The sequence below is a fragment of the Solenopsis invicta genome, chromosome 2 (genome assembly GCF_016802725.1).
Source record: "Solenopsis invicta isolate M01_SB chromosome 2, UNIL_Sinv_3.0, whole genome shotgun sequence".
Taxonomy (NCBI): domain Eukaryota; kingdom Metazoa; phylum Arthropoda; class Insecta; order Hymenoptera; family Formicidae; genus Solenopsis; species Solenopsis invicta.
Window position 1 is genome coordinate 13,375,263 of NC_052665.1, and position 14,991 is coordinate 13,390,253.

General features: G+C 29.3%; 1 protein-coding gene across 10 annotated transcripts in view; it reads right to left on the reverse strand.

The window, feature by feature from the left end:
• LOC105207562 (agrin) overlaps positions 1 to 14,991 on the reverse strand; it is a 731,430-nt gene that overhangs the window by 251,366 nt on the left and 465,073 nt on the right. The gene's annotated exons all lie outside the window — the stretch shown is intronic.

Here is a 14,991-nt window from a genome sequence, read left to right on the forward strand (position 1 = left end):
ATTGATGATATGGGCCTGCGAAACCAACAAGATTCAAGCTTTAGAAATCGGTACCACCGTTCACGATGTGTTTAACTGCACCAAGGATAAACAAATAAAATACGAAGTAGGTTAAAATATCTACAATTTAATTTATGTATATTTATCTAATTATATCCTATCATTTTTAATATATTAATTTCTTAGATTTATAATTATACGTTTCTATTAAACAATCTTTTATTTAACAATTTTGTTTCAATACACTGTTGCAGTTACAGCTATTTTCCTTACAAATACTGCACCGCAAAAATATATTTTCCTTAAAGTGTCTTACTATGGACGCAACGCTTCTGACTGCGGTAAGTAATGCATCAGATGCTTTTGTTAAATAAATATGAATCGTTTATCAGTTTAATTTTGTTTTCAGATAGTGGGTAACGTCACCACATATATATTAATCTTAATACAATTTTTAAACGTATCACATGTTTGCGATGGAAAAACAGCAGTCAATGTTACACAATCTTACAAAATCTGATTAAGAAAAAAATCAAATAAAAAATGTTTTTAAATATTAAAAAGTGTTTTTTCATTATAGTTAATATAATTTAATTACGCGATATTTTACACCTGTATAGAAACACTTTTAATTGTATGCAAAGAGTATAAAAACTATAGTAGATATGAACATATGTATTATATGTAAAATAGTCATATTACATAAATAAAACTTCAATATTGTATTTATTCAAATATAACGTTTGAGATGTAATAAATACATTCTGAAAAAATATTGTTTTCAAAATTATTTCACGAATAGGTAGTGAATAAAGAAATAACCATTAGCGCAGAGTATCGCCGTTTCTTATTCCATATGTGTATACATATATGATTTGATAAGTCATATGTTACAACAATTATTTTTATTATTTTTCCATATAGAGTGACAGTTGTCGATCGAAGAATGTACCATGGTTACATAATGCACAACAAAATATCCATTTAGTCTCCTTATTCGAGATACCAATTATACGTAGTTTTAAACTTCAATTCGTCGAGTGTATGTTGACGACAAATAGTCTATAGTAGTTTATGCGTGTACAAATGCAGTGAACAAAGGCTATACATAAAAAGAAGTTATCAAAGTCATATTTATCAATAACAAGATTAAAAATTTATGTGTTGTTGACTCTAATAATTTAATTTTTCTTGTTCTCTTATCCGTGACATATACTCGATCATGTACAATTTGTCATCAAATTTCCATGGAAAATCCAAAAGCAAACGAAGAGAAAAAAGGCGGCAACTGTTCCGCGCCAAGGACTTTCAATCCTTGATGTATCCTTGCTTCACGTTTTGCCATATTCTTGGTATATTTCCGTATAAGATCAACGCATCAACCTTCGAGATTTCAAAACCACACTATATTCTGTCAGCTATCGTGACCTGCGTTTGTGATATTTACGTAGTAATATTACTATATGATTCTTCCACTTTTGAAAACATCAACATGATATATTTGCCCCGGACTTTTACGAATGACTGCTGTTTTGGATTTGGCGGTTTCATAATGACTGTAACATTCATTCTATGCGGACCGCGAATGCGCTTGCTACAGATTATATCGAAAATCTCTTCAAGACTGCCTGTAAAATCTTATCAGAAGATATCTAAACTAATCCACGCTAAGGATGTCATAGGTTTTTTAATTCTATTTGGATTTGTGTTAATATCCGGCTTGTCGTTACAAATAAATCTCTTCTTTCAAATGTACATCACTTTAGTGATATTTCAGATGGACATGTTGTATATGAATTGCGTTTGTGTATTAAAGGCGTGCTTTGAAAGAATCAATGACGATCTAGTGCACATGCGTAAAATTTTGGCGAACTGCGATTCATATAACTTTACATCAGGACATCTAGAGCAGAGACATCCATTTTTGATAATGGAGCTTAATGCTCTAAAAAAGGAACATCTGATGATCAGCGGTACAATACAAATGCTAAATTTGATCTTCAGTTTGCAGCTCATTGCCACAATAATCCTGACTTTCTTCGATATCACAACCAATATATACGAATACATATTAAACTGGCATGTTGTTAACTTATTCACCGATAATTTCATAGGAGTGTTATGTCTCATAATAATTATTATCTTAATAATGATATTTAACTTTATAAAAATAGTATTGATAATATGGGCTTGCGAGACTAGCAAGAATCAAGCTCTGCAAATTAGCACTTCTGTTCACGATACATTTAATAACATCACCGATGAGCAAATCAAAAATGAGGTATTACAATAGAAAATTAAACTCTTAAGCTTCTTTTATTAAATTGTGTTAAAGTATTTAGTATGTCAAAATAACTTTTGTAAAATGAAATCTATCGGACTTATAATTATATTTTTCCATCGTAAATGTAATCATTTTACTATTGCAGTTACAATTATTTTCCTTGCAAATACCTCATTGCAATAACACATTTAACACGAAAGGTTTTACCTTAGATGCAAAGTTTCTCGCTAAGGTAAGATTGATATGCTTTAATTAATTGTAATCATAAGTTTTAACCGTTTTTTTTTTATTTTGCTTTTAGATCGTGGGTAGCATTGCCACATACGTATTAATACTGTTCCAATTTAAGCAAATGTCTTCTTGTGAGAAAGAAACATACAATTTTACGGAAATAATTTTTTGAAAGAAGTTAGAAGAAAAAATATAATTAAGTAAATGATTTTTTAAATATAAAAAATATTATATTTTTGTATATTGTATTTTGTATATTACTTTTTTTATTAATATGATGTATTTGATATTTTATATTTGTATTCCGGTGTATATATATCTGTATTTAGTTCTCATTTATGTGTATTTTGACTGTATGTGGAAATATATATTCTGTATACTGTCTTTGTCAATGCTATAATTTGTAGTAGTTCTTTTTCTCTGTGTTCGTCGTGTACTAAAAAATCGTCAACAAACAAAGTCAAAGATTCATTTGGAAATTATAAACTATAAATGTACAAATTTAAAATATAAAAGTTCAATATTAAAATATAGAAAAAGATATTTTATATATAAATTTAATACATTAATAATAATACATATTATATATAAAAAAGTATATCTAAATACAATCACAGATATTAACACAAAGGTATAAAATGTTAAATATTTTGTGCAAAATACTAAATTTAAAAATAGTGACAAAAAATACATACGTAATTACGAACAATTTTTTGAAAGCTAACAATTAACAGAGATAGGCGTAGAATATCACAAATTATTGTGCCATCAGTGCACATATAATTTGACGAGTCATATGTCACATATTATTTTTTCATACAAAGATAACAATTTCCGATCGAAAAATGCTATGGTCACGTCTAGCAAAGTCTCCTTTCAATTTTTTCTCATTACAGAAGATAGAAATTATTCGTAGTTTTGAAACTAAATTCGTTGAGTGCACGCCAACAGTAATGAGATCATAACGAGTTACGTATGTGAAAAGACAAATGTAGTACATAAAGACTTCGTATAGAAAAAAGTGGTCACAATTTTATATTAGTATCAAGATGTATCAATAATTTGTGATTAAGAATTTATATGTTGTTGATTGTAATTTAAAATTTCTCGTTTTCTTTCTCTTTTTTTCTTGTGATATATCTCTGATCATGTTTGATTTATCATCGAATTTCCACGGAGGACCAAAAAGCAAACGAAAGGTAAAAAGACGGCGACTCTTCTACGCCAAGGACTTTCAATCTTTGATGTATCCTTGTTTCATGTTTTGCCGTATTATCGGTATATTTCCGTATAAGATCAACGCTTCAATGATCGAGATTTCAAAACCACGCTACATTCTGTCGACTGCTATAATCTGCGTTTGTGATATTTACGCACTGATAGCACTATATGGTTCTTCGATTTTTGGAAAAGTTGATATGAATATTTTACCCATAACACTTGGAGATGACTGCTTGTTTGGGTTTGGCAGTTTCATAATGACCATCACATATGTGCTATGCGGTTCACGAATGCGCTTGCTACAGATTATATTGAAGATTTCTTCAAGATTGCCCCAAGAATCATACAAAAGGTTATCCAGACTAATCTACGCTAAGGACATCATTGGCTCTTTTATTTTACTTGGGGTCATGTTGATATTCGCCGTTAATTTGAATATAAATCACATGTTTCAAATGTACATTGTTTTAGTGATATTTCAAATGGATATGTTGTACATGAATTGCGTTTGTGTTTTAAAGGCTTGTTTTAAAAGAATTAACGACAATCTGACGCACATGCGAGAAATTATGACCACTCGCGATTCAAATGGCTGTAGACTGATTTACAACGAGCAGAGCAATTCATTTCTGATAATGGAGATCAAGACTCTACAGAAGGAACATCTCGCGATCAGCGATACAGTACAAATGCTAAATATGATATTCAGTTTGCATCTTGTTGCTACAGTATTTCTGATCTTTTTTGATACTACGGTCACTTTATACTATTATATATTAAAGTGGCACGATATAAGCTCGTTAAGAAACACTTTCAGAATATTATATCACACGTATTTTCTCGCATCAATAACGTTCAACTTTGTAAAAGTAACATTGATAGTATGGGCCTGCGAAACGGGCAAAAATCAGGCTAAGCAAATCAGCATTTCTATTTATGATATGTTTAACATCGCCACCGATGAGGAAATCAAAGATGAGGTATTACATCGAAATATTAATCTTTCTTCTAAAATTTCTTTTAAATTATATTAATATGCATATCAAAATAATTTTGTTACACCAAAATTATCGGATAAATAATTGCATTTCTTAATTTTAAATTTAATAATTTCATTATTGCAGTTACAACTATTTTCTTTGCAAATGTTTCATTGCAATAACATATTTAGTGCAAAGGGCTTTACTATGGATGCGAAGCTTCTCGCTGGAGTAAGTAATTAATATGCTTTCATTTCTTATATCACAATTTAATAATAAAATAAATAATAAATAAAATATGCATATTTTGCCTATTTTTAAAATTTTATATTGTATATGGGTTTATCTTGTTTTTAATTATATTATATACAAAACGCAGTGTAAGTTTACTTTATAATTATTAAAAAATTTGGTTTTTATAGATAGTGGGTAGCATCGCCACATACGTATTAATACTACTCCAATTTATGCGTCTGTCTTATTCTTGTGAAAAGAAGACGACAAATGATATAGAACTAATTTTGTGAAAAAAGACGTTAGACAAAAATATAATTATTAAGTAAATAATTTTTTAGCATATTAAAAATCTTATTTCTATATCTTGTATTATAAAGTGTATTATTATTATTTTCTTTTATTATAAGTACATAATTACTTTACATGATATTTTATATTTATATTCTAATATATACAATATATGTATATATGCATATATTGCACAAATTATAATAAAACATATGAAAATCTTATTCCATACATATGTTTAATTAGAAATCAAAATTTAACATATTATTTGTTTAAGTATTCTATATTAAGTTAAATTTTGAAAGATATTATAAGACACATATTTAAAAAAATATTTTTTATAATATAATTTTAAATAATTTTTATCTATAATAGTTTCTCAGTAATAAAAACTAAATATTAAGTAAATATCAATAAATTAACATAATTTAGTATTTATATATATAATTTTATATATATGAAAATATACGTAATCAATAATTTTTAAAATTTTATGTTAGAAGATATGAAGTACACACATACACATTGTTCTATTTTATCTTAGAATTATTTAAGAAATATCTGCAATGCAGTTGTTGTGGTGTTACAATGTTGCGATGGAACAATTAAAGAAAAAAACTATATTCTTTTATTAAACTAGTAACATTATAGCGATTGCGTTGTAAACGCTGCCTTAGATCAATGATTTATGTGAATGTTGCACAGTATGCTTTCTATTTAATGTGTGCACGTATATATTAGCGAGTTACATGTCATAACAATAATACATCATTTCTTTATATAACCTATCAAAAGTAATAAACGCTTATCAGAGAATTATGATTACTTCACGAACAAACGATTTCTTCAGTTATATTTTTGCTTAGCGCAACATTTGCTTGTAGTTTCAAAATTAAGCTCGAGTGTAGAGCGTGGAAAGTCCGTATCAGTTTATACAATTGTTACTAAAAGACGGACTTGGAAATTATATTATATTTAAACAATAAGTTGTCGCAATTATAAATATATTGAAAAATTGATTAATAACATTTAACTTTTTCATTATGTGTACCGGTTCAAGAATGCAAGTACACGCTAAAAGTAAAATGCGAAAAAAATGGTGGCTGTTCCATGCCACGGACTTCCAATCCTTGATGCTACCCTCATTCTTCTTTTGCTACATTATCGGAATATTTCCGTATAAACTCAACGTTTCAACCTTCGTAGCTTCAAAACCATACTACGTAATATCGACCGTGATTATCTGCTTTTGCTGCATTTTTAACTTGTTACTTATTCATGATATCTTTTCTCAATACAACTTTAAAGATCTGGCTAGAGTTATTCAAGATATCAATTATTACACATCCACCGGTATTATTGCAATCTCCACGCACATCTTGAGCGGTCCACGAATGCGCTTACTACAGACTATTTTGGAGATCTCCTCAAAATTATCATCGGACTCGTATCAAAAGTTGTCCAGATTGATTCATGTCAAGGACATCTTTGGTACTATCTTTTTAGTCGTGCAATTGTGCATATTTTTTTCCAAAAATATGACGTCTGACATGACTGTTCCAATCATAGTGTTTACAACATACATCGCTTGGCTGACATTTCAGATGAAAATGCTGTACATAAATTGTGTTTGTGTGTTAAAAGCTTGTTTCAAAAATATTAACGATGATCTGATGCATATAAAAAAGCATATAAAAAGTGACACCAAATCATGTATCCCCAAGTTTATTTCCCACGTGCAGAGAAATCAATTTTTGATAATAGAACTAAAGATTTTACAGAAGAGACATCTAATGATCAGTGACGCAGTGCAAATGTTGAATGCAATTTTTAGTCCGCTACTCCTTGCGGGTACAGTCACGACCTTCTTCGAAATCACTTTTGAACTGTATTTCTGTGTAGTGCGTTGGCAAAATGGAGTATTTCTTAATTTAGATACACATTTTCTTGATGTTCTTTTATTTTCCACGGGATTTAATATTTTTAAAATGATGCTACTTGTGTGGGTTTGCGAAACCGGTAAAAATCAAGCGCGAGAGATCGGTACGACTATTCATGATCTATTTAATAGCACGAATGATGAACAAATAAAAAACGAGGTAGAAATTTCATCTATATACCTTTCTGAAAATATGTAATATGTTGAGACACACACAATACAATTATTTTAAAAATTGACTTTACTAAATTGTATTTATCAGTGTATTTTTTTGTTTCTGCATTTAACTGTTTCGCAATCATTGCAGTTACATCAGTTTTCTTTACAAATACTACATCGCAAAAATAAATTTTCGGCAAAAGGTTTTACTGTTGATGCGATGTTTCTCACTGCTGTAAGTAATCAGTTATTTGCTTTAATTAATAATAAAACGTGTACTACTTACATTTTTTATTTTGATTTTAGATAGTGAGTAATATTTCTTTGTATCTAGTAATCTTGATACAGTTCTTAAATATGTCGCATTCTTGCGATTAAAAAACAACAATCAATTACACAATCTAATTAAAAGAGGTATATAATCATATAAAAAGTGTATTTACATAATTTAATGTTTTTATCATTGTTAATAAATTATTATTACGTCATGTTTTATACTTAAGTAGAGGCATTTAAATATATGTAATATAATGAAATGTTGTAGAAGAAAATATGCAATATATGTTAATAGCTATGATATGGATAAATAAATTTATTTGTTGTGTTATTTGAAAGCGTTTCTCGATAATCCGATATCGTATTTATTTATCGATGATGCAATTATATCAATCTATTATTTTTTATCATCAACTTTTCATATTTTGTTCATTTATTGATGTACGCACATTCAAGAATAAATTTTTAAGAACATCTTGATTATCGAACGCGCTGTAATTTAAAATGTTGTAAAAATATTTTAAAAAAATAATATTTAGAAATTGTGGAAAAATAGTTATTCTTAAGAGCTAATTGCTCTTATATCTTAGAATTATTTAAGAAATGTCTACGATGCAGTCGTTATGGTATTACGATGTTGCGATGGAACAATCAGAGAAAAAAAGTAATGTATTCTCTTTTCTTAATTCGTAATATTGTAACGAATGCATTGTGTAGATGCTGCCTTAGATCAATGATTTATGTGAATGTTGCACAATGTGCTTTCTACGCTTTCTGTTTAATGTGTGCACATATATATTAGCAGTTACATGTCACAACAATAATACATCACTTTTTTATACAATCCATCCATAAAGTAATAAACATTAATCGAAGAACTATGATGGATTCGCGATTAATAAACGACTTCTTCGGTTATATATTTCTGTATGGCGTAACATTTGCTTCTAGTTTTAAAATTAAACTCGAGTGTAGAATGTAGTGAGTCCGTATTAATTTATACAATTGTTACTAAGAGACGGGCTCAAAAATTATATTTGTACAAGTTGTCGCAATTACAACTATATTGAAAAGTTGATTAATAACATTTTAACTTTTTCATTATTTTATGTGTATCAGTTCAAGAATGCAAGTACACGTCAAAAGTAATATGCGAAAAAAATGGTGGCTGTTCCATGCCACGGATTTTCAATCTTTGATGCTTCCATCTTTCTTCTTTTGCTACATTATTGGAATATTTCCGTACAAGCTCAACGTTTCAACCTTTGTCGCTTCAAAACCATACTACATAATATCGACTGTGTTTATCAGTTTTTGCTGCATTTTTAACTTGTTATTTATTTATAATTTGTTTACTGAATACCACTTTAAAACTCTGCCCAGAAAGATTCGAAGTATCAATTATTACATATTCAGCGGTATTATTACGACGACTACGCACATCTTGAGCGGTCAGCGAATGCGCTTGCTACAGACTATTTTGAAGATCTCTTCAAAATTATCTTCAGACTCGTATCAAAAGTTATCCAGATTAATCCATGTCAAGGATATCTTTGGCACTATTTTATTAGTCACGCAATTGTGGATATATTATTTTAAAAATTGGATGTCTCAGATGACTGTCCCGACCATAGTGTTTACATTACACTCCGCTTTGCTGATATTTCAAATAAATATGCTGTACGTAAATTGTGTTTGTGTATTAAAAGCTTGTTTCAAAAGTATTAATGACAATCTGGAGTGTATAAAAAGTCATATAGAAAATGATACAAAACCATATATTCCTAAGGTTATCTGCCATGAGCAGAGAAATCAATTTTTGCTAATAGAACTCAAGATTCTACAGAAGAGACATCTGATAATTAGTGACACAGTGCAAATGTTGAATGTAATCTTCAGTCCGCAACTTGTTGCCATTATAATCATCATCTTTGTGGAAATCACTTTTGAACTGTATTTCTTTGTAGTGCGCTGGCATAATGGAGTATTTTTTAGCTTAGATAAAAATTCTTTTGATATGCTTTTAACGTCCACGGGATTTAATATTTTTAAAATAACGCTACTTGTGTGGGCTTGCGAAACCGGTAAAAATCAGGCGCGAAAGATTGTCACGACTATTCATGATCTATTTAACAGCACGAATGATGAGCAAATAAAAAACGAGGTAGAAATTTCATGTATATACTTCTCTGAAAATGTATAATATGTTACAACATGATACAATACGATTATTTTAAACATTGATTTTACTGAATTGTATGATACTTGAATTATCAGTTCTACTTTTTTGTTTCTGCATTTAACTGTTTCGCGATCATTGCAGTTGCATCAATTTTCTTTACAAATACTACATTGCGAAAATACATTTTCGGCAAAAGTTTTCAATGTGGATGTAATGCTTCTCGCAACAGTAAGTAATTAGTTCTTTGCTCTAATTTTAATAATAAAATGTATATTACTTATGCTTCTAACTTTTGCTTTTAGATAGTGAGTAACATTGCTACGTACCTAGTTATCTTGATACAATTCTTAAACATGTCACATTCCTGCGACTAAAAGACAACAATCAATTACACAATTTAATTAAAAAAGATATATAGTCATATAAACTGTGTATTTAAATATTTTAATTTTATGTCATTGTTAATAAATTATTATTACGTCAATTTTTACACGTGTTAAAATACTTATTTTCTTTTCGAAAAATAATTTATATTAAGTATAACATATGCATGTAACAATTTTTAATATATAACACACGCATATACATTGAATCGAAATCGCTTGATAAAGATCATGTATTTTATGCAAAATGTAAATATAAGCCTTGAAAACAAACAGACATTAGGAAATAGGTAATCATCAAATGCTTTTTCGAAACTTAGTGCTTCAGAAGGAGACAGAAGTATTGCCTTTTCTTGTTTTATGTGTGCATAAAAAATAAATTATATGTCACAGTAGTTGTACATTTTTCTTATAAAGGTAATAATTGTTGATTGAAAAATGCCATGGTTACGTCACACCTAACAAAGTCTTCTTTTAATTTTGACTCATTACAGAAGCGAGAAATTATTCGCAGTTTAGAAATTAAATTCGTCGAGTGTACATCGACAAAGCCCTCTCGGTCACACTCATATTTATATCAAAATGTATTAATAACGTAATTAATAATTCGTAAATTGTTATCTATGATACTGTTTTTTGTGACAAATCATTGACTATGTTCAATTTGTCATCAAATTTTCAAGGAAAACTCGAAAAAAAACGAAAGAAAGAATGGCGATTGTTTCGGGCCGAGGACTTTCAATCTCTGATGTATCCTTGCTTCATCCTCTGTCGTATTCTCGGTATATTTCCATATGAGGTCAACGCTCCGACTTTCAAAGTTTCAAAACCATACTACGTTCTATCGATTGTTGCTATCTGCGTTTGCAATATTTACACATTGGAAAAGTTGTACATGATGATATGGTGCAGAATTTGCATTATTGAAGAATATAATATGATAAAGTATCCCGCAATTGTTATGAATAGCTGCTTTCTCGTGTTTAGCAATTTTATAATAATTGCCACGTTTGTTCTAAATAGTTCGCGAATACGCTTGCTCCAAGCTATATTGAAGATCTCTTCAAGATTATCCTCAGAATCATATAAGAAGTTATCTAAATTGATCCATGCTAAGGATATCATCAGTTTTTGTTTAATTGTACCCATATGGATACCTTATGTCGGATATATAAATTCTTTAAATGTCACTTATATCACTCTAGTGTTATTTGAGATAAATATGATGTATATGAATTGCGTTTGTATATTAAAGACGTGCTTTGAAGAAATCAATGACAATCTAGCAAATATGCGAAAACGCATTGCGAACAATGAATCACATGTCTCTAGATTGATCTATCATAAGCAGAAAAATCTATTCCTGATTATGGAGCTTAAAGTTCTGCAGAAACAACATTTGATGATCAGCGGTGCAGTACAGATGCTAAACATGACCTTCTGTATGCAGCTTCTTGCTACAATTATCGTGACCTTCACCGGTACCACTTTCAATCTGTACTTCTACATATTAGGATGGCGACATTTCAAGTCAATGAGCACTCCAGGGGCTGTATCATATCATGTCTTTTTTCTCTCTCATATAATATACTTTATTATAAAAATAGGACTAATAGTGTGGGCCTGCGAGACGGGGAAAAATCAAGCCGAAAAAATTAACACTTCCATTCACGATGTGTTTAACAGCACCAACGATGAGCAAATAAAGAATGAGGTAATAAAATATTTATCTATTTTTTTCTTATTTCTTTTAAACTGCATTCATATGTCTCATGTATCAAAGTGATTTTTGTTACGTCAAACTTATAAGATTTATAATTATATTTTTCAATCATTAATGCTTTTGCAATTACAGTTACAACTGTTTTCCTTGCAAATACTTCATTGCAATAATATATTTAGCGCGAAAAGTCTTAATATGGATGCGAAGTTTCTTGCCCAAGTGAGTAATTAATTTTATACGCTTTATTTGTTAATAGCTAGTAATTTATTAATAAAATTAATAATTAGAACGTACATAATTAATTGATTATGTTTTCAATTTTCTTTTCAGATAACAGGTAGCATCGCCATGCACGTAATAATAATGTTTCAATTTGTGAACATGTCTCATTCTTGTGAGAAAAATACGGCAAACGGTATGACAGAAGTAAACTAATTGGAAGATTAACATATATAATTAAACAAAACACAAATGAGTTATTGAAAGTACTTCAATGTTACACAACAAATTATTTTTTATCGATGTCAAACGTAATCACTTAATATTTTATATTTGTATTTGAATACATGCACATACACATATATGTATAGAGATACATATTTTAGAAATCTTATTCCATATATATGTTAAAATTTTATTGGAAATTTAATTGTAATATTTTATAAATTTAAATATGCATAATAAATATAATAATATGTAAAAGTAAATTAATTTCAAAAATATTGCTTAAATAACTCATTACTTTCTACGTATTGCATTCATGGGACATGATACGGATAGAGTAACTGCTTATAAAGTATTTTTCAGAGAAGAAGAGAACTGCTATGATATCAGATAATCTTACTGCTTCCGGGTTTTTCTTTTGCTATCCTTAAAATGTGAATTTTTGTACTGGATATCAATACAGATGAGATATATAAAAAAGTTAAACAAACATTCAAAATGCATTTGATTGCAATTTGATAATTACGGCTGCGTTTAGAGAAAAAAACAGTTTTGCAACTATTGTAAGATTCTTTAATATGATTTGTTCTTGTCTTACAGGACCTGAATGTATAAATCAATCATATTAAAGAATTTTATAACAATTGCAAAACTGCTTTTTCGGCATATAGCCACTGAGATAAATTTTTATGTCGCATGCAACACGTAGAAACCAATAAATTATGATACTAAGCTACAAAATTGTTCATATCTAAGAAACAATGGAATTTTCGATCTATACTTTTTTTTAATTTTCTACTCAATACAATGTGTACTATTTACCATAAATGTTAAATGTTTTTTTGTATGATCATTCTATATTATTAATTACAATTACAACACTTACACAGCATATATGTTGCAATTTATTCCAAGAATAATAAACGAACGAAGAATGTCATGGTTACTTCATGACTAACATTAGTTTTATCTACTTGACTCAGCATTTGCATGCAGTTTTGAACTTGAATTCATCGAGTATAGATAACTTGTAAGGTCATATCAGTTTACATGCTTAAATACAAAGAGTTAAAGATTACATTTCAAATCATATCTGTATTAATTCCAAAGTGTATATAAATAATAATGTAGGCTGTAAATTATGTTGCGGTAAAGTGTTTTTCTTGCACTTCTGCTAATCATGTGTAGATCGAGAATCCAACAATATGTAAAGGGCAAAATGCGAAAAAGATGGTGGCTGTTTTCTGCTACGGACTTCCAATCATTAATGTATCCCTGTTTCACCATTTCTCGTATTCTCGGTATATTTCCATACAAGCTCAACGGTTCAACATTTGTATCTTCAAAACCGCATTACATCATATCGACTATGATTGTCTGCGTTTGCTGTGTTCTTGATTTGTTAATCATTTATGGTCTTATCATTACTAAAATGAAAGATATGGGAAAGATAAAAAGTCTTGAGGCTATTGGTTACTGTACGATGAGTTGTTTCACAATTATCATCACGCATGTCTTGAGCGGTCCACGAATGTGCTTAATACAGACTATAATGGAGATTTCTTCGAAACTATCCTCGGAATCATATAAAAAAATGTCCAGATTCATCCACTTCAAAGACACTCTGGGTTTTATCTTCTTAGTTATGCAAATGTGCATATATTTTCCTAAAAATTATATGTATGAAGTAACCTGCGTGCTTGTCATAATCACAGGAAGCACTATATACTTGACTCTGCTGCAGTTTCAGATGCATATGTTGTACATAAATTGTGTTTGTGTATTAAAAGCATGTTTCAAAAATATTAATGACAATCTAGCACACATGCAAAGGCTAATGATAAGTGATACAAAATCACATAGCTCAGACTTGATTTGTCGCCTACAGAGAAATCAATTTTCACTTAAGAGATTAAAGACTCTAGAGAAGCAGCATCTGATGGTTAGCGACACGGTCGAAAGGTTGAACATAATCTTCAGTGTACAACTCCTTGCTACAGTAGTCATGTCATTTTGTGCTATCACTTGTGAAGCGTATGCCTATTTAGTTTACTGGCAAGATGGAATATTCATAAATATTACTAATGTGCATTTTCTCGTCGCGCTTTCAACGACAATAGCATATTACATTATAAAAATATCGTTTCTTGTGTGGGCCTGCGAAACTGGTAAGAAACAAGCTCAAAAAATCAAAACCACCGTTCATGATCTACTTAATAGCACGAATGATGAGCAAATAAAAAATGAGGTAAGAATGTAATTTTATCTCTGTAATCGTCTGAAAATAGCCCGTATACTAAGACGATTTCATACATTAAATTTATAAAATTATATTTATCAATTGTATTTTTTTCATTTCTGCTCTTAATTACTTAGTGATTTGATATTGCAGTTGCAGATATTTTCTTTACAATTACTGCATCGAGAAAATATTTTTTCAGCAAAAGGTCTCACTATGGATGCGAAGCTTTTTGCAGTGGTAAGTAATCAATTATAATTATTTATTTTAATAAATAAAACATCTGTTGTGTACATTTTTTGTTTTATTTTCAGATAATAAATAATATTACCACGTACTTAGTGATCTTAGTACAATTCTTACATATGTCTCATTCTTGTGATAAAAAAACAGCATTCAATGTTA